The sequence below is a fragment of the Rhea pennata genome, chromosome 7 (genome assembly GCF_028389875.1).
Source record: "Rhea pennata isolate bPtePen1 chromosome 7, bPtePen1.pri, whole genome shotgun sequence".
NCBI lineage: Eukaryota > Metazoa > Chordata > Aves > Rheiformes > Rheidae > Rhea > Rhea pennata.
Window position 1 is genome coordinate 6666981 of NC_084669.1, and position 21669 is coordinate 6688649.

General features: G+C 40.3%; 1 protein-coding gene and 1 long non-coding RNA gene across 4 annotated transcripts in view; one reads left to right on the forward strand and one right to left on the reverse strand.

Annotated features, from left to right (window-relative positions):
• Positions 1–21669, reverse strand: part of GRK5 (G protein-coupled receptor kinase 5) — a 171225-nt gene that overhangs the window by 143101 nt on the left and 6455 nt on the right. The gene's annotated exons all lie outside the window — the stretch shown is intronic.
• On the forward strand, positions 1866–10859 carry LOC134142812 (uncharacterized). 2 transcript variants are annotated; one of them, XR_009958967.1, is made up of 4 exons: positions 1866–1966; positions 2230–2332; positions 3082–3238; positions 10773–10859. It is a non-coding gene; the product is annotated as an uncharacterized LOC134142812 (long non-coding RNA). The 2 variants fall into 2 exon arrangements; XR_009958966.1 differs by lacking the exon at positions 10773–10859 and having other exon boundaries at positions 3082–4199.

Here is a 21669-nt window from a genome sequence, read left to right on the forward strand (position 1 = left end):
TTGTTTTCATCTCACTTCCCATGAATAGTTTTAAAGAGATCTGCAGTCTCTGCCAACATGTAGTGGCAAAACTGGAAGAAAATAACCACATGCAAAAATATCCACTTTGTCAAGCGGAGGCTTCCTCTCTCGGTGTGCATATGACAGAGTAATTCCTCTGTCATTGTGTTCCTGGGACACCAGTTGTCCCCCAGAACAACTCGACTGGCCAGGCCACAGTTCCTGACTAGGTTCCAGCCACACGATCAGCTTGCCAGGCATGCACAGTTAAGATCTCAGAACCAGCCTATGTCCCCATCTTATCCTTGATCCAACATTTCCGTGACTTCCCCGATGTTCTTTCTTACGTGACTGCATGCTGCACGTTAGATCCGAAGTTTTGGTGGAGAAACAAGTCCACTGAAGTCAGAAAACAAAGCCAGAGCTCGCTGCAGTTTGGCCCACCTCCCAGCAAGATAAGCCTTTGTGAGCCATGCGGGCACTGACACACCCTGGACTGCTCTTACAGTGCAGCTATCTGCTGTGGCCAGCAAGAATTTCCCGATTGCTACCAGGCTGCACACCATGGCTACTCATGACTTCATGATAAATATGTGGCAACAGCTGTTTCCACATACGCAAGGGAACCATACGCAAGGACTAAGATAAGGGACTGAAATTCTCAAAGTGAGAAGTGAAGTGAGATACAGACAAAAAAAGCTTGAAGGGGCACCATTTCAGATGGCCTAACTGTGTGCTTAACACACAGTTAAGCAAATGTGTTTCCAGGCGGTAGAAGGAAGGGACAGAAAAGTGACCTTTCCTATTAAGAATTACATATTTGTTTTGTTTCCCTACAAGTTATTTTTTCTGGCATAGTGACATACAAAACATGTTGAACTTTCTAAGGAAATTGTTATTAAAGCACTGAACATTACTGTGAGGGAACTTTGAAAAACAGAACAATTAGGCATTTCAAAGTTTATCTAACTTAATCACTAGTACACTTCAGACTTGTCACAACTAAATGCAACAAGTTTCAGGGCCAGTTTGATGATTCATGTACATGATTACCTTGGACATAGGAAGAAGAGACTCCTCAAAAATCTATGATCATAGAATTGGTAAGGTTGGAAGGCACCTCTGGAGATCATCTAGTCCAACCCCAAACAAGTGGCCCATACGGGGATCAAACCCATGACCTTGGCTTTATTAGTACCATGCGCTAACCAACTGAGCTAAACCTAACTCCCTAACATTGTCTATAAAGTACCTTCCAGCTCCCTGCTGCAGACTACTAGTGCATATCCTGGGGAAGAAAGGCTTTCCAAGACAAGGGCACTTTGCCAAAGCCCTAAGAGCCCAAGCCTCGACGGAGTCAATCATAGCAGTTCTGCAGAGCAGGGAATCCAGTAACACCAGACCCTGGCAGAGTCAACCATCCCAGGTACTAGGCCAGTTCTCACACTGAGACACAGCACTGGCAAAGTAACTGCAGAAACCAGGGCTCGTGGGAAAGATGTTATATGTTTTACTTTCATTATAGTTCATCACTTCAACTTAACTTCTACCAAGTTCCCCATGAAAATTTTACCAGGACATTGCCAGTATTTAAGGCTCTCAAAAAATTCAGCCAGACAAAAGAGGAAATTTCATGCAGCATAGATAAAGTCTGAAGGAGGGGTTTCTGCTAGATAACAGGAGAGAGGCGTAATACTGCGGGCATGGGTTAACCCCTCTGCTAAGCCCCTTGCACAAACTTTTCAAAGGTGTTAAAACAGTGAGGATATGCTACAAGCATCTGCTTCTCTCCCTCGTATTTTTAGCTACTGCGCAGCACGAACACTCGTTATGTAAAGTGCTGTTATCACATCAGCAGATACAGACTTCAGCTGCTTTTGGCCCTCAGTACAAATCCCACTGAAGTCAATAGCAGATTTCCTATTGATGCCAAGGAGTATGGATCAGAGACTAGCTGAGCAGAAGGGTAATAGTTAAAAATGCACAGAAGAATCATAAAGGAAGCATTCTTCACTAAACTAGAGAGCTAACTATTTTCTTCTAAGTTGCTCTACAAAAACAGGCATGGGTAATTCATTCAGTTGTTCCTACGGTGGTGGTATTGAACGGTATGATTCCGCTACCTTCAGGCATTTTACAGAAGCCGATCGGCTTCCCATCTTATCTGAAGCCAAATTGCTTTCCTTCCATGAAAATAAAATGTAAAATTCTGTTTGAATTGTATTCAAGGTCTTTAAGAGGACAGAACACCACAGAGAAGATGTCACCCTGCTATGCCTGGAACATGAGGCATCTCTGACTAGAAACCCTTATGGAGACATAATTTGTAGAGGTAAATACGCCAATGTAATTGCATTATTTGCTACTAAATCAAAACAATAAACTTGAGTTTGACTGTAGGTGAAGACAGGACCTAAAATACAATGGGGTTTTTCAGACAGATTACGGAAATTTTCATATAGAAGCATGAGAGAACAGAAAAGATGTAAGTGCAAACGACTGCGGCGCGGTGCAGAGCCAATTCTCTAAGTGGACAATTATTTTAGTCTGAGAAAGAGTAAGGTGCATTTGCCATGAAGGAATGTGTGTGAGACAGCATGGTGCTGAAAGGTGCTGCACTGAGCCTGCCAAGCCTCTCTTGTGCAATACCTTTTTTTAGAAACTGTGGCAAGAAGTTAAAATGTTGAGGGGAAAAAACAAGAAAACAAGCTGGGACATAACTTAGGTACAGAAAGTCAGGATTCATTGAAGGAGGCTCCTATGGCTTCTGCAAGAAACAGAAGCTTTGATTCTCAGGTAGAGGGTCACATCTGGAAGCAAAGCACACCACAGGTGTGGACTGAAAGACAGATCAAAGAAAAGTGGTTTGGTACATAGAGGAATTGCATACATTGTTCAGGCACCTAGATGAAGGAAGGTTTCTCCTGGAGTTTTGAGTGCAATTCTGTGAAACAACAACAAAAAAAGTATAGTATATACTGGGTATAGTACTTCCCTTTTCTGAAACAAGATAAAATTCATTTCATATTTAGCAGTCAGCTGTCTCACAGCACTTCTTAAGTGCAACACTCCTTCTCACAGGCCAAGGCTGCATCACTCCTGGAGAGGCATCATGGCAAGAGAGCTCAGCGGGTGTCACCACCGCGATGCTGACCCACCCCCACCACAGGTCTGCTCGGAGGCTCTGCAACGCACTTCTTCGCCAAGGGCTGTCGAATGCTCTTCAGCAAACTCTGAGGTTGTGTTCCAGCCACCATGAGGAGCCAATATTAACAGCTATTTCAATTGACACTAGGAGGCACAAAAATTAAATACCCCCTGAAATGAACAAGAGGTAGTAGATTGAACTCAGAAATATGACTTCAGAGTCTCCATAACATCAATTAAATACTGCATCAGATGCCTCCAACTTAGGTTTGAAAAGGCTTGGGCTAGGGTTTTACAACTGTACTTCTTTAGAAATAGAAGGTTTAATACAGGTTAGATTTTGCAACAAATAGCATGTCTTCAAAATTCCAGAAATACAAGATTTCATCTCCTGAATGGCTAAAACAAATATGCAAAACAAAAAACAAGCAAACCCATGGAGAAATTACAAAACCTATGGAACTGCAAAGGGTTTTAGAACCTAAAATCTAGATTTAGCACACAAATAAGTAGGATTTCCAAAGAATCCTATTGCTTTCATTCCCATTCAATGCTAGACATCTTTTCCACATAGGAAAAGAATCTTTTTAAGTTTCATTAATGTCAGTTTTGTATATACCAATAGACTGTGTGTATATAGGAGAGAAGGGAGTATACTACACAGCTGGGAGCTTTCTTCACTAATTACTTGTTTTCTCTTTCTGAGCAAAATAAATACAACAACAAAATTCAACAGGGCATAACAGCACATTAAGGCTGCACATTTTCCATCAGACTCCACCAGTATTTGTCTCAGTCATGCTTAGGCCAAGACCCCCAGTCCATGGCATCATTCATATCATACACATCATTCATATAGCTCCTATTCCAAAATAGGAGCTATAATAATGTATGCACACACATATAGTAAAACAATTAAAATACTCTGACTTTGAGCAAGGTAAGGTAGTGATGCTGGAATGCTAGTTAATCAGATGTTATATTACTTAAGAAAGAAACTCCTGTGTCAGCAGCATTGAATCATTTTGTCCTAAATAAAGAAGCCTGTTACATCTGCTTAACTTGAAAGATTTTATAGAAAACTATAGCCTGAGAAGTGTTACTTACATTTAAAAAAACACAGTTTATTTCAGCATCTGTTTTAGTGGATCAGAAATGTTTCGTGTTCTGAGAATGACTTTGGAGTTAATAACACTGAAAATGCATCAAAACTGAGATTAAAAAAAAACCCAACCCATTATGCTTAATATCATCAAGCTTAACATCATTCTGGACAGCAGCTGAATTGCAAACAGCTTAGAAGATGAAACAAAAGAAAGTTTTTGTAAATGATTTGCCAACACTAACCTTCTAAATCACAGATTGTTGCATGCTGTACTTTCACTAAAAAGTAACAAATATTTCACATCTCAAGCTGCCAGCTGGCAAAAACTAGTGGCGTTCATATACTTTAGAAACAGGTCTCAGTCTAGTCCTTAAACCAGACTGATTCCTGGACGATCGCCTCATGGAACTATGATTTAATATACATTCTTGAAACTCTTACAGATTTGCCTTACGAGTCACCTTTCAGAGGCTGACTCTGAAGCCACATTTGTTCTATTTTGAAGTTAGATTAACTATTCCTATGTATAAGTTTTCCCATCCATAAAGATTTCATAGGTGAAAATCAAATACTTTTAATACTTGTCCATACACAAGTTATTTTCCCTTTCAGTAAAGAACATTGCCCCCAAATGTTTAAATTAAATTCTAAATCAGAAAGCAGAAAAGGAAATATTTTTTCCATATATTTAATTTTACACTTCAATTATTTATTAATAACTCTACAGATGCATCCTGTTACTCTTACAGGAGTTCACACAATATTCTTACTATTTAAAATAAGTTCTTCTATTTGCTGCTAACTGGAGACATTTATTAGTTTCATATTTTACTAAGCCGTAATTGCTGCTGGAAGCCATACATTCCTGATCTGTACAAATTACAGGGAGACAACTGTGTGGATTTAAAATTCAGTTAGCCCTGGCATTATTATGTGGGAGTGAAAATCCTGAATCCATTTAAAAGAGCAGGTTGTAAATAAAACCTACTATCGCCACTTTTTTTCAAGTAAATGCTAGTGTTTGATACAATCCCATAGAAGCCAATGCATAACTAGTAACAAATAACAGTTGTTTTAAAAAGAGGAAAAGCCCACACAGATCTTTCTGAGTACATGCACAATCCACCAAATACTGTGATGCTGTTAAACCATCCAACAAGTGGAGTTTGAGTTTTCTTATTTAGGAACAAAGTTCCCAAAGCTTCCTCTCCTCTTTCTTTTACTCCCTCCCCCTGACCCAGCCAGCCTGATACTGCTATGGGGCTGTGATCTCTACCTAAAGCAACTTTACTCTACAGCAGAAGCTGCAGGACGTGAAATGCTGGGGCACGGGATGACCTCCCTCAGACCCCAGGGGACGGGGCACTTTAACCAGTATAGAGCCGTCCTTCACCCACTCCACCCCTGGATGCCACAAAACCATCACTGATCCCATTGGCACATCAGCTTTTCTTTAGCATTTGCTGGGGAGCATAACAGCAGTACTGCCAGAGATGGTGGAAGAAGGCCACCGCTCTCAGGAGTATATGCTGACACTGTCTAAGCTCACAGGTAAGGACATAGTGTGGGGAGACAGAAGCAGCTCACTGTGGCCACTTCATCCCATACATCCTATCATAAGAGGAGGCAAAAGCCTAGTATTATGAATTATGAGTTAGCATAGAAGTGCCGGCTCTTGGCTATATTTTGTATTTGGCATGTTTAATTGGAGTGGTACCATGTTGAGAGTCTACTGCCCATCACCAGGTTTTAAATGCCCAATGACTATGCAACCAGCAGTATTGTTCCCGTACTATAGACACTGGAAAATACCAAAATGTCTGATGAATGTGAGGAACTGAGTATGATGGCTTGAGCCAGCTATGGCAGAGGAGATACTCTTTGTCCAAAACCTTTCCATCATGACTTGCTGATGGAAAAGCCATCTTGCCTTTTCCAGCGCCCTCACCAACCTCTTGTGAGAGAAGAGGCTGTTAACAAAACCAGCTTGTTCTTTTCTGCCTGTGTCCAGTGGTGGGGGTCCCTGCTGAATCCAGGAGGAGTACTGCAAGTGGTCAGTCACATGCTGTGACTGGCAAAAATATCAGTGGCAGTGAAAAATCACATCATAAATGTGATTCACTCCTGCTTTATTAATTTTTAGCTCATTAATCTCACCATAAAGTATTTTGATTGCAATTTTTAAGTGAAAGGTCAATTTATGCAGTATGAACCCAACTACTAAGATGTACCAATCTTAAACAAGCTGAGAGTGAAAGGCTATATTGCTATTTTAGTCTGTGGCTCTTCTGTTGCTGGAATTTGTGCACACCCTCAAATTAAATTTAGCTTTGAAATGATTATTTTTAAATGAAGTGTATGCTGACATTTTTTTTTTGATGAAAGTGGCAATATTTCAGCCAGCCTACCCACTTCGAACGACATTGTCTCAATACAGTACTCCTATTTTTGCTACCCATTATAAAAATTTGAGATAACATCCTACCTGTACATGTTCTTACACAGTTGAAATATTTAATCTCGTTTTGATGGGACGAAGGAGTTTTACTGTTTGAAGTACAATAAAGCTGATAAGCTATTTACTTCGGTTAAGTTTTTAGATACAGATAAGATAAAAAGCAGGGTCCTGAGGAGCTTTGGGTACTTGAACACCATAGTTATTTCCCTGGTGCTTTCAAGAAAAGTTCTTTCATTCTTCACATAACTGATTTCTTCTTTCACCAACAAGCACTGTGATTCACACTGCTTTCATGCGGCATGGCCATTGTGTTCCACCTGAATTTGATTTTATGTTCAATAGGTAGCTACACTAGGAGGAGCCTTTGTTCTCCACCGTTTTACCATATTCGTATTTTTTGAAGATCATTGGATCTTAATCTGCTTTGTCAAATTGTCTGCGGGAAACAAACAGCTCTGCACACCCAGCATGCCTGCTTTTCCATAGCACTATGTAACAGAAATCATGGTAAAAAGCTTTCACAGTTATAGAAGTATTTTCAGAAATTCTAACAAGCAAAAATCCTCTGCATGAGAGGACAAGTTTTTCTGTAGGCTAAAGTCAAGAGACAGCATGAAATAACAGCATAAACTAACCTCATGGGCTTCACGGGCCTGCTACAGCGAGGAGCTCAGGTCAGCATGTGTGACACTAACCGAGGGCTCAAGGAACCTGTGTCCTGCATCTGTCCGTTGCCGGGACCTCCTGTGACACCAAACACAAGGTGCTCCTCCTTACCCTGGTGCTGGCCTGCCTGTGTCTGTAGATTTAGTTAAACTCTACATTCCTCAGAGAAGAGACTGCATCTCTCACTGTTTGCCTATACTTAGTACCACAAAAGGATTCTGCATTTGCTGAAGTGCTACTGTCATAAGGGATAAACAATAAATATTTAAGGTTCATAAAGAGGATAGAAAACACCAATAGCTAGATCCATGAAATTACTGAGTTGCTCACATAGTCACTAGAGGCTAACTTTGCAATAGGAGGTCTAGTGCTTACATGAGAATTTTCATATCTACATTCTTTTAACTCTCACTGAAATGGAAATTAGCTCTAAAATATTAAAATTATGAGTTGGCTATAATTTTGCATGAGGATACTATCAACTCTAAGGCTTGTAGACATTCACTTTTACACGTGAGAACAAAGCAGACCAAAACTTCAAAGGCAAAACAGGATTTTTGAAATCTTCTAGAAACTTTTCAGAAAATTAATTAAGCCAGTCCTACAAAAAAGTATTGCTGTTGGCTATCAAGTAAGGATATTTTTAAAAAATGTGAGGTGTGCTTACTATTCCATACCTCACAAATAACTAAGAAACTAGTCATCTCAAAAAGTACCACAAAGAAGCAGAAAGAATTCACCTACATTAGTGACGTAACCTAATTTTGAGAGAGAGTAAAGATATGGACTTAGTTTTGGGGTCCTCACTTAGCCAAAGACCCCAGTGGCTTTAATAGTATGTTTGTCTGCAAGGGACAGGAATGTCCCTCGATTTGTTTGGAGTGTTAGTGTGGCATTAATTGTGATTACTTCATAAGATAATTAGCAATGACATACATCTTGTTTCTTTCTCACATAGTGCAGGTAATAGGAGAACCAGGCTGAAAAAAATAGTCATAACAATTTGAATTCAGGTGCTTTACAAAGAATAGGTGTGTTTCAGAAGAGATTTTGAGCATGAAAGGTTAAACAGTTTGCTCAGATGTGCAAAGCAAATTGGTGGCATAGACAGTTCACCCATCTTCTAGCCTCATCCACCATGACTTACAAAACAAAGACAAAAAACAACAACAAAAAAAAAAACCCTCATATATCCTGGAATTGGGATATACAGCAGGTTTGGTGACCTGCTGCCCCTTGGGTTTCAGTCTCTTTCCTCATTGCAGGTGCAGGATTTACTCATGGTCAGAAAATTATTTACCTTCTCACTGATGCCAGCACCCCTCTTGACAGGTGCAGGTCCCTGCTACTTCTCCCAGTCCTGGAAGTTTCCCTTCCCCCAGGTGCTGTGCAAAGGGTGGACTGCTGAGCCTCTCCTTCTCCCTCACCTTCCCCTTTCTCAGGCTGCCAGTTCCTCGGCTGCTAGGGATGGGTGCAGAGCCTACGCCAGAGGGGTACATGATGCTGCAGGGAAATGGGGATGTGGTAGCGGGAAAGTAGGTTCCACTGTACACCCTGCCCAAAGCCTGTCTACAGGATCCTCTTGGATAGCTTTACTCAGACAAAACTATAGCAAACATCCAAACAAATCAAGTCACTGGACAATTCCCATGCAGTGCTGTTTGTCTTGTAAGCAAAGCCAGAACAAAGAAACAGGACATTGATCCACCAAGGATTGAATTACAGCTTTAATATTCAGCTGAAGGAAGGAGAAGCGTGTTGTACAGCTGTGGCAGAGGAGGATGGAGCCCTGAGTCACAGTCTAATCTTTGCTAACCCTTATAACAGCTAGAGGGACTCGCTTAAAATTGCATTTTCCCTATTTATCCCTGTGGGGGAATAGTAAGTTATCTGTACTCGGTCTGCTTCTCTGCAATGGAGTGTAGAGGGGATAAGTCCCAAGTGCTCAGAACACCTTATAGCTCCTGTACGGCTGTACAGCAGTGTGATGACTGTTTCAATTCTGATTAAATAATTACGTGGGAAATGGAGATTTCAAAACAATTTCTAAACAGAGCACAGTTATGCAGAGGAATAAGCCTTTGTAACATGAGAAGACATACAGAAATGCCTTCAGTATAAACAGGATAACACTGAAGGCAGACACACAGATAGCTACCGACAGGAATGTTTATAAACGATAGCATATTCACAATCGCAGGCTGTGTCCGGATGGATATAGCAGTCACATCTCACTACATTGGTACTGTAGTTACTGTAGAAAATCATTAGTAAGAAAGGGAGCTTGCCTGGCAAATAACACTGTTTTATGTTTAAAATCAAGACAGAAGAATAGGAGACAAATTACCATTAGGTCTATGCCAGTTCTTACAGATTTTGTCACAGAAATCTAGGCATTTGGTTAAATGGTTTAAATATCCAGATACTAGTTAGGTTAACTACACTGATTCTTTTGATAGGTGGGTTATTGTATGAGGATTAATTAATGGTTTCTTGTTTTTAATGTAAAAATAGAGATTCAGGATCTTGCAAAAGCTGTAACAACAATAAATAGAATAGCTGAGGATAGAAATCAGAAAAACCCTACAGATTTCATATCAATTCTATGGTTCCAGTTATATCTAAATAAAAAGGAATTAAAAGGTATATTTAATATTTTAAGGAACATCAGGTACACAATAACAAAGAGTTGCAGAGAGTTATACACAACGTTCATTTTGCAGAAGGGCAAACTGAGATACAGATGTTGAAATTCTTGGAAGCCAGAGGTAACGCTTGCTCTCCTGCTTTCTGGACAGGTAGTCTAGCTACCAGACTCCAGTGCCTCCTATTTGCCTCCTAAGAGGAAATACGTCCCAGAGGCTGAGAATGGCAAAGGCTCACATCTGTGCTAGGTTGTGTCATCAGATGAATGGAAAATTTGTAATGCTCTTCATGTTCTCTATGACTTTTAGCTTTCTATGAACTTCATTAAGGCAAATCTCTATATCCAGTCTGCCATAACCCCCGTTTTCTCCAGCCTGGAAAGGTCTCTGATGCAGAGATACTTCCAGGCAGTGTTTTGCCACAGAGAAAAAATTTTTTTTTTGCTGCTCATAGATCCCTGGAACCCCTTTATTCCATGGGCTGTATGCAAATGTCCATGTTGTAGAGGTGAGTAAGAAAAGAAAGCAGCTAGTTTTATAGGAAGAAGCTGCAAGGCTCACTTCTCTCACTAAGAGCCACTCAAGTGATCCATCTTTTCAGATCACAGCAAACTGTGTATGTGATTTCTGTGCTCACCTCATTAATACAAGGTGATTACTAACATTCCTGTATAAGCAATAAGCTGGGCCTTTAGTTTATCTGTCAAAAGTGAAAGGACTGGCATCTAAATATATTTTCTTGTGCTTTCAGCTTCAGAAGGCAGAAACCCAGAACCAGTGGTTGAGCAGAAAATGATGGTGATTTCACTGCATTCCATTAAATAAAATTTAATACTATTCAGCTTGAATTGGCTTCTGCTCAAAATTTGCAGCTTTCTTCTTCTTAAAGAAAATTAATACACCCTTCTTACAGAAGCACACTGTAGTGGAATAAGACAGGAGTTGTTGGGAAGATCACCACAATGCTGCATGGAGCCAAAGAAAGCATCTCTCTGACACCAAAGAGAATGATTAAAAATTACAAGACCTGAGGATATGAGAGAGAAAAATCATTCCCCTTCCTCCAAGTGAATAGTGAAGTATATCATCAGACTAAGCCTTAAGCACAATCAACACTAGGAGAAGAAAAAAAACAAAAAAAAAACTTTTTAGTGACACACAAAGGAGCACTTTCGAGACTGCAAAACCCTGAGGTAAGTAGGTAGAAAGGGAGGGGTATGTTAACTGTGCCTCCTTTGTAATTGTTATTACTGACTGCAACAAATATATTAAGGAGGGTTTGTGGTGAAGAGGATGGCTTAAAATGGAAGAGAGTAATATTTTATACAGTAAAATTACCATAAAGAGATTTCAAAGGATGGACAAAACACACAGACAAAAATGCAGCTGTGGTCACTTTTAAAATCTGTTTAATTGCTGAATTTGTACCCACTGAACGGTGTCACAGAGTTCAATGGCATTATTCTCAGATTAAGATAGATAAAGAGTATAAGACTCTAGTCCTAAAATTAATAGCTGTGTTTACATGCCCTTTAGGAAGCTGCCTATTTTTATTCAGTGAATCATTGCCCTTCTTTATAAAGTATATTTTATTAATCTTAGCAATGCACACAAATCTCAGTGGAGTTGTTCTCTTGCATACCAAATATGAAGTTCTCTGTCTAAACTATTTGTCAAGCTACATGACTTTAATAATATATATATTTATTGGAAGATGCCATTTTCTGTTAAAAATGGCATTCTGTTAAATCGAAACTACTGATTCTTGTCAAACTGCTCACCTCCCTCCCATTTCTCACAGAAGAAAACATTAATGACTTATAAAGAGCAAAATTCAGTCCTGAATAGAATTATGCAATTCTGAAAACTGGCTCTTAATCCCTTCATCTATTATGATCAAATAAAACTTCAACCACAAAGAGATATTAGAGGATAAATTTATATATCAGTTGTTGTGTTTTAAAAAAACACATTCATCCTAGATTTGTAATCAGCCCAGATTAAAAGCTCCAAAGCTAACGGAGTGCAGACCTGAGTTAGTGAAGAGAACAAGTATCCGCAAATCTCATCATGCATTTAATGAAATAAACAAAGCCTTCATTAGAGAATGGTCTTCTCACTATCATTTGCCAGAATTAGGTGCCAGGCCCTTCAAGTACTGGTACAAAACACGGCCTTCTTTACACAAGCAGGAAAAAGGCTGGAATATGAGCCGCTTATTTTCACTCACGAGCAATTGCTCAAATTTCCTCTGCCAATGAATTGTTCAGCAAAGGCCTTATGGGAATATTCACACCTGAAACTTATTTACTTGCTTTGGTGTTTACAGGATGGCATCTTCAGCTTGAACCTGCACTAACACAGATTCACATGGGCAGTGTCCACAACCTTTTATGTCACAGCCTATTTTGAAACGTGGTACCTTATTCTCACATCTGAACAACATCAAGCATTGAGATTAACAAAATTCAGTGATTAAAGCTTTATTGTCCTCCTCACTACCTAGCCCTAGAAACCTTCCAGGCCTCACACAGGAGATTATTTGGATCCTCCCTGGATTGAATATATGTTCTAACAAAGAGTTGAATATTCAGTATTTCATTCCTGGGTTCGGCACTATATGCTCTACATGTATCTAAAAACTGAAATATAAAAATAAATCACTAAGCATTTTTGAAAATTCAGGCCAGAGCCTCAAGACAAAACCAGGCTCTGTCCTCCCCTTGTAAAATTTTTCTGGGCTTCTAAACAACCTTTGTGCCCTCATACAACTGGTAAATGTTTGCTTAGAAATATATTCAAACAATCCCCTTGCAAAGGATTTGTAACATATAGACTTGAGCTTCATTTTGGAAGGTTCATTTACACAGCACATACATAGGTTTTAAAAAGCTGCCTTCTATTTATTCTGAACTTTCCAATTACCAGTTTGTTTATACCAACCACCACAAGGAGGTCTTAGAGAGGTCACTCGAGGAAATAATATATTTCTCTATCTGCTTTCCCAAGTATGTTCATGGAGCCAGAGTTTGCTTCCTTCACTTTACTTCATGAATAATCCCAGTGTCATGTATTACTCAATCTGTAAACTGTTAATGAGTAAGAATAAAATACTAGCAAATTTAAATAATAGCAAGGTTAAACATTAAAATGTTGTGCAGTCATGTTATGCCATTATTTTTAGGCAATCTCTTTGCAGTGGAAATTGTCACAAAAGCTCTGTGGGCAGAACATTGCTCTTATCCCTGTGCTATACACATTGCCAGTCATTCTAGGTCTCTATTATTTATGATATACAAAATGAGAGATGCGTTCCCCATTAGAGCTGGAGGCAAACACAGTATCCCCCAAAAGGAAGAGAAAACAATATGCTGAATCCATCAAAGCTGGTTACTTCATTGTCTTTTCACAGCCAAATAAGCATTTTACAGCTGGAGGTCTGCATTAGCCAAAATAACAAATGTCCTGGAACCTGCTGGAGATTTCAGATTAGACTGTAATGATGAAGTTTGATCCTATTCTTTATACATCTGACATATACATGTACATAGGCAAGTATTCAGTGCACGAGTCCTGAAGAATAACTACCTGAAACCACATTTTTTACAGAATTGGCAGAGGTTGGGGATGAGGCAGTGGGGGGTGTTTAGTTCTTCTTCTTCTTTTTTTTTTTTTTAATATGTGTCCAGGCCTACTGGAATTTATTACAATTCTCCATAGCATTAGAAGTGATCACTGACCCTACAAACAGCTTCAGACAGTCACGTAGTGATTTGATTGGTAGATCTGAACAACGCTCATTTTAACAGCGCTCACCTGGGACCTTCCATTTCAGTTCATTTTGCAACCCTGATTTTTTGGCCAATAGTCAGATGTCACAGGGATGGCTCCTTTGAATACTGCCATCAGCTGGCAAACTCTTTTTGTTCAAGAATTTTTGCTTTTCTTCTCCCTCTCAGAAACATATTGTGTTCAGCACTGTTGGGGAGGTGGGTATTGCTTCAAGCTAAACAGTTTGGCAGTTGTACAAGATGATATCTAATTGCATTACCTTGGCTAGGAACAGCTTCCTTTTGAGATAAATTTGCCAAGCCACATGTCTGATGTAGTACCAAAGAAGCAGGAAAAAAGGTGAATTCTGCCACTGATTAGAATGGAAATCCTGGATGTGCATCCAGATCAGAAACTGATGCTGGAGGCTTAAATGTTCAGATCAGGTCACTAGAGATGCCAGAAATTGGGATGTCTTCAATGACTGAACGTTTGCAGCAGCCCAGAGTACCTCCAATCTTTGCTCAGTTGTGTACGGGACTATAAAGTTATTGAATGGTAATGACATTTTGCACTCCACAGCTTCCAATACTAGTGCCTCTAAGTGATTTCTGCTCTTCCTTGAAGCTGAACTCATGGAAGCTCTAACAGACTGCTTGGCAGAAAAACTCAGTGCCTTCTTTGCCTGTTTCCATTGACAAGGTTTCCAGGTCTCTGTGCTTAGAGGCAGAGTTCAAGAATGAAATGATCTACCAGCAGTATATGAAAGATTACCTGAGTGAACTTGACCCACACAGACCCAAAGGACTAAAAGGGTTGCACTCAGAGAACTGAGAGCTGGCCAGTAGCACTGCAAGGCTGCTCTCGGAGCTTTAAAAGGTTGCGGAGATTCAGGGAGGTTCCCCAAGACTGGAGAAAGTCAAAGAATGATCCGGGAAGCTACAAGACAGCCACTCTCACTTTGGTCATGGAGTAAGACATCTCAGAGCATTTTGGGGGGCACACAAAGGAGAAGGTGACTGTGGTCAGCATAGATTTACCAAGGGTAAATCACGCCTTACCAACCTGACTGCTTTCTAGAGTAGAATAACTGGTTTTGTGGACAAGAGGAGAGCAGTGTCTGTTATTTAGCTTGACTTTAACAAGGCTTTCAACACCGTCTACCACCATATTCTTGTGCCCATGTTAGGATGTTTCAGTCCGGATAGGTGGGCAATCAGGTGGCTAAAAAGCTGGTTGGACCTTCAGCCTCAGAGGGTCGTGGTTAATGAATCATACTCAACCTGCAGTGGACCCCACAGGGGTCCACCCTGGGATCTGGCCTCTTTAACATCTTTATCGATGACCTGCACGCAGCGACAGAGTGCATGCTCAGCAAGGTTGCAGCTGACACCAAACTGGGATGATCAGTCAATACACACTGGGGCAGGGCTGCCATCCAGAGGGATCTACCCAGGCTGGAGGAATGGGCTGATGGGAACCCCATGAAACTCAGCATGGAGAAACGCAAAGTCCTGCACAGTGGAGGAAGAACCCTCTGCAATGATAGCTCTGCTGAGTAACACCAAGAGTCCTGGTAGATAGCAAGCTGGGCATGAGCTAGCAGCGTGCCCTGGCAGCAAAGGCCAGAAGCACCCAGGGCTGTATGGACAGCAGCAAAGCCTAGAGATTGAGGGAGCCTCAGGGCCCTCGACTCAGCACTCTTTAGACGACATCTAGCTACCCCACCTGGTTTTGGGCCACAACAAGACAGAAAAGACATTGACGAACTAGAGCAAGTGCAGCAGAGGACCCCCAAAATGTTCAGGTGCTGGTACACTTGCCCTGGGAGGAGAGGCTGAGAGAAATGGAGCTTGTTCAGCCTGGAGAAGGAAAGGCTTTCGAGGGAGACCTAACAGCAAACTGCCAGCACCTAGGGGGAGGTTATCAGGAAGATGGAGCCAGGCTCTTCACAGCAGTTGGAGGATGAGAGACAATGGCATATATTGAAAGAGAGGGTCAAATGGATAAAAACTTTTTTCACCCAGGAGAACAGTCAAGGACACTGGAACATGTTGCCCGGAGAGATTGTGCCCATCCTTGGAGGTTTTCAAGATTTGACTGGCTAAAGCTTTGAACAACCTGGTCTGACCCCAGAACTGACCCTGCTTTGAGCCGGAGGTTGGACTAAAGACCTCCTGAGGTTCCTTCCAACCTGTAGTTTTCTGTGATTCTAAGAAAGTCATGCTCACCAATCTGCTGAATTTTTTTGGAGGAGTCAAAAAACATGAAGGGTGAATGGTCAATACAATATGCTTGAACTGTTGAACAGCTTTTGACTATTGCTCTCACCAACAATTCTTAAAAAATTAAACTGGCTAGGGGGATTCACTCCTGTGAATCCGTAGTGGTTGACAAGATAGGAAATCAAAGATGAGAATTTTGTAGTGGAGCAAGGCTGTTGGGGGGTTACAGAGATACATAATAGGAGCTGGACTATTCAGGATAGTCATAGATGGTCTAGAAAGGAGTTAAATAGAAAGATGACAACATTTGCTGCCAGCATGGGTTTCTTCAGGATGGTTTTAACAAAAACAGCCTACAAAGAGAGGCCAAAGGATGTTGCAGTATTGAATCACTTGGAGACAAAATACCAGATGAAATTCTATGTCAGACAGCACAGTACTGCAAGTGAGGGAAAACAACTCATATACACACACCAAATGATGGACTCTAATTCAAACACTACAACTCAGGAGACAGATTTCTGAGACTGCTGTCAGTAGTCCCAGCAATGAACATTAAACAATGATGGAAAAAAATAAAAAGCAAACAGCAAGTTAAGAATAATTGTGAAAAGAACAAAGGACCAAGCAGTCTATCTCTATGCCACTGCCCATGATGTGCACACACTCTGTGCAGTTTTGGTCATCCATTTCAAAATGATACAGAGCTAGAAGATGCAAAGGGACAGTGACTTGGGCTTTTCAATCTAAAAAAAACTGCTAAGGGGTAGACAGATGGTTATAATGATAGAAAGTTACAAAATCATGAATGATCTGATAGAAATTAGAGAAGAACCAATGAAGCAACATGTTTAAACCAGAGTATGTAACTGCTGTGTGGATAATTCCCTTTCTCTCCCTTCCATGGTACTTCCACATCTTCATCGTGTCTGCTTTAGAGGTTGCCAAGATATAAGTCATACATTGACTGAGAGCCCCTTATGAAGCACACATGTGGGAAAGTTTGCATGCTTTTGTTACATTGTGGGACTCATTGCCACAGGAATTCGCACAGACCAAAATTACAAATGTGGTCAAAAAAGGGACTAGACAAATTCATGAAGGATAGATCCCTCTATTAAATACAACGGTTCCAAGGCACCTTCTGCTCAGGAAGTCTCTAGAGAGGAAAGCCAAGCAAGGGTTCAGAGAAGGAACATTCTATCCATGCCTCTTACAGTCTTTCCTTAGACACCTGCTGCTATGCAGGGTCAGTTAATGACACATGACAAAAAGGAGCTTTAACCTGAATGCTTTTCTGCTCTTACGCTCCCGGCTCTCTGAACAAGAGAGCTAAAGTTTGTTTTTTAATTTCTGAACCATTCTCTCATGATACTAAAGGCACAAAGCTTCCAAAAAAAGAGGTGTACTCTAACCTTGGGAGAAGCTTACATCATACACAAGTCATCTGGATAATTCTTCCTAAAACTCAGCTGCTGGTGAAACAAACAAAGCACACAAACTTTCCCAGATGTGTGCTTCATGAGGAATTCTCAGTCAATGCATGATTTATAACTTGGCACCCTCAAAAAACACAAAATCGTGATTCAGAGATGAAATATAGATGTGGAACTGCTATGGAGGGAGACAAAAAGGGTTTATTTGCAGATCAGTCCCAACTTCTGCATTTGCAAGCTTTTTCACTGCTTCCAAATGTTGCATTGGGCAATTATTCTTCCTTTAATAGTAAAAAGATTTAGGTTTAGAATTCAAAGTCTCTTAATTTTCCATAACTGTTACCCAAGTAAAATTTCCTCTGCAGAACTTGCAGGATGAGAAATGGCAATTCTGCTAGATGCTTTTCAACAAAAGAGGAGAGACAAGCTGTCCAGCTGGATTTCTGTTGGAGAAGAGTTTACCACGCCAAGTAGCAAGACTATCCCCTACAGAAAGCATCTTCATTGATTTCTAATGTGATTATCTCTAGAATCTATCCTTGGCTAAAAGCAATGAGATGCCTCTCGTTGGCGTGGAGCATGGAGACTCAGAGAAATGAATTTTTTTTTCTGTAATAGCCAAAACTAAAGAAGATAGAAAAAGGTTCACTGTGAATTCTGTTCAGCAAATCAAACTTTCATCCCCAACAACACCTCTGAGGGAGTGAGAAGGAAAGCAATGTGGAGAGGAAATCAGTAGAAACCCATGAAAAACAGAATGAAAAGCAACAAACAGCACCAACATATATGAAAAAAATCTTATGGAGTCATCCCCAGATATTTTGGCAACCTCTGCCAAACCATGATTTAGCATAGTATCCTTCCTTCCTAGCTCATCTGCCTGTTAAAGATGTCAGTTGTTTTGCACTTCCTATGGGGGTGTTTAGGCAGAAATGTCAATGGAGACTCACTGGTGGTATTCTCACTTGCCATCTTCCCTTTGGTCCTGAATCTCCTTTTTTTTTTTTTTTTTTTTTGGGGGCCACAGCACTTGTATTTCCTTCCCTCTGCCTCCTCCCATCCCAAGATGAGACTCCTCATCAGCTCTTTATGAAAGGCTTGACAGTAGCAGACTAGTCATGTGCCTTCCACAGATGCTGCAAAGTGAACATAATTGCAATGCCATGGAGCTTCTCTGTTCTCTTGGTAGGTAGCCCCTTTCATGCGACACACTAGATGGTTAAGCAGACTCTGCCCGAATTAGATTGTTTCCTCATTTCTAATGTTTGCTTCAGAAATAGATACTTCCTATAGAATTATGATGGTCTCCCACTACATACGCATGGAGAAAAAAAAATATTATCATTTTAGATAAGAGCGCTGTCACACAGACTAACACTGACCAAAGAACAACTGAAGATAATATGAGAAAGAAAATACATAAAGCCTTGCGAGGGTCCAGTAAGGTGACGTTTAATCCAATCTCATTAAATATGTGTTTTATGCAGTATATTAAATGGTATTTGTTATCAAACTGAGAACTGTTGTCAGACAAAATAAGACAGACAAAATGACCTAGAAAGATTAGAAAAAAATTGGAAAAAATAAATAATGGAGTTTCAATCTCAAAAAAATAAACTATTGCAACAGAAGGAGGAAATAAATCATCCAAATTTATTCACGGGGAGGATGGTTCTAGGAAAAAGGGGATGGTCCCAGAGCACTGGGAGCTAGTAAACAGCATCCCAACAGTCACTGTGCTGATGCCCACCAAAGGAAGGGATTGGCCCTTTCAATAGTTAAGGAGAAGAGGTATTGCACTTAAAATAAGGCAACACACAAAATAGTGTAACATAGCCTCAACCTACCCGGAAAAGCCAGGTTTCCTAGTGAAATCATATATCCAGCAAGAGAATATGCAACCAATACAAAAATAGCTGCCACTGTTTATTAACTGCCTTTTAGGCCTCCTCAGGCTTCAGGGCAATGGAGGACTCTATAAGCAACCTCACTGATGGAAACTGCTCAGAAATATCCTGATGGATCCTCTCTTTGGCACTGTCTCTTCTCCAGGGCCTCATCCCATTTGTCCTGTCACTTCATTGGATTTTGGTATGGGCCACTGAGGGGATCAGATTCAGGCTGCCTGCACAACAAACTCCATCCCTTGGTACATCTCTGAGGGACCACCATCTGGAAGGAACTGAAGACTGACTGCATGAAATTTGAGGAAGACCATCCATGCTGACTGGAAAAGACAGTCTAGAAGGAGGAAAGAACAAAAACTGTTAAATTTGGTTAAGACTTAATTGATTAGAAACAGCAAGTAGAGAATGAAAACTCTCAAGGGCTGGGCAGAAGGGATTAAGCAAGAAATGAGAGGAAAGTAAAGAAAATTTAGCCAGAATAATCACGGAGAACTCCTAGACTGGAAAAAAAAATCCCTTGAGATGAAGGCCCAGTACTTGAGTAATTTTTATACCAAAACTGTCTAAAACTCAGTAGAAAAAGGTTTGAAGTCCAAGGGACAACATGGCATGATAAGCCTTGGCCCATTCCCAGCTGCAGTAAAAATCCATTTCACTTTGGTTATATCAGAGTAATTGTACTGATCTGAATTGAATTCCAGTGTTGAGAACAGACTGATCCTAAGGTCTCAGCCTTGCAGACCACTCACAAACAAGTTCCGCTTCCTCCTGCTGAGCAGTCCCCCAAAAGTCAACGGACCTACTCAGATAGAGTAAGCACTTTCTTAGCTGCAGAATATGGTGGATACATAAAATCCTCAGTCCTTACTGCACCACTGAGAAGATAGCTGCAAATAAATTATTTTCATTCTTGAACACAGCCAGCTGCCCTGCCTTCATTAGTATCACTTGCAGCATCGCACCGAGGTCAAAACTGAGCCTTGGATACCTGTGTGTGTTTCTGTTCCTCTTAGCCTGGCCTTTCTTCCTTCAATAAATCCTTGTGACAGTTTCTTCAACTGTATCTGGAGAGGCATCATATGAGCTAGAAGCAGCTGGGCCAGTTCAACAGACTTCTGCCTCATCCATCTTCTCCCTCACCCGTGTTTTGTTCTGTCTTTTCATTTTAACTAGCAACTCTATGGATTTTTTTAAAAGCAAAATGAAGTAAAATACTCATAATCTTTGCAAGACTTTCTTTAGACTATATACCTTAATTTTTGCTCCCTGATTAATCTTTCTCATAAAGCAGTATACCTTTTTCAATCCTCCAAGCAAAATAATTACAAAGATAATCTAGCTGAATTTAATCAAACTGCAGAATTCTTTCTTTTCCCGGCCTTTTAATTTAATTCCACATCCTGTGATCTTAAAGAAATATTAGGATTATATCATCTTGTTATTGTTTAGATCATATGCCCATAAAAAATAAGCAGCAAATGATTCTCTTCTTATTCAGTGCCACGCAGAACACTCATATATCATGCAGCTTATTTTTAAATTAAACACTCAGGGGAAAAATCTCATTGATGAGCAGGAGTTAGATAGCTAGCTCCAAATTCCATTGGCAAAAATTTTAGAAAAGGATAGTATTTCCTTTGAAACAGTAAAGAAAGAGGAACCATTGTTTGTTGTTTGTTCTTGATTGATACTTTATAAAGACAGTAACTGCACTGATTTGCTTTTTGATGTTTTCAAGCACTGATACGGATCCTGATGTGATTTTACCGGTATTTTAGCCATGGAAATAATCCCATTGACTTTAGCACCTCCGTTTGTGCTAGATGAATATAAACCAGAAGTCATTCATAGAGGAATAGAAGAATCAGTCTCATGGCTAATGACAGCCGATGAATAAAAACACACCTTCTGTCCCTCCACGTGCAGAGGGGGCTCATCTTAACAGTCAAGTTTAGGTTTTATCAGGATTGGAGTATTAGGAAGTCTGAATACTCAGACTTGCCTCAGACCCTTCACTGCAAGTACTAGTCCTCAGCATGGTAAAGACATTTATCTTTCGGTTTTGTGAAAAAGAGTTCATTAGCAGCCTTAGCGAGCAAAGCAGCACATGGAGAGGAAGATCATCTTTCAAGAAGTAAGTTTGAAACCACGCAGTTTTTTAAGAGATCAATAATAACCCATTGTACTGTCCACAGGTATAAGAGAAAAAAACCCACAAAAACACAGAGAACAAACCCACAAAAACAAAGAAAAAACACCAAAACAAAGAAAAAACACAAAAACAAGAGCAGCCCTTGAAACAGGTACAA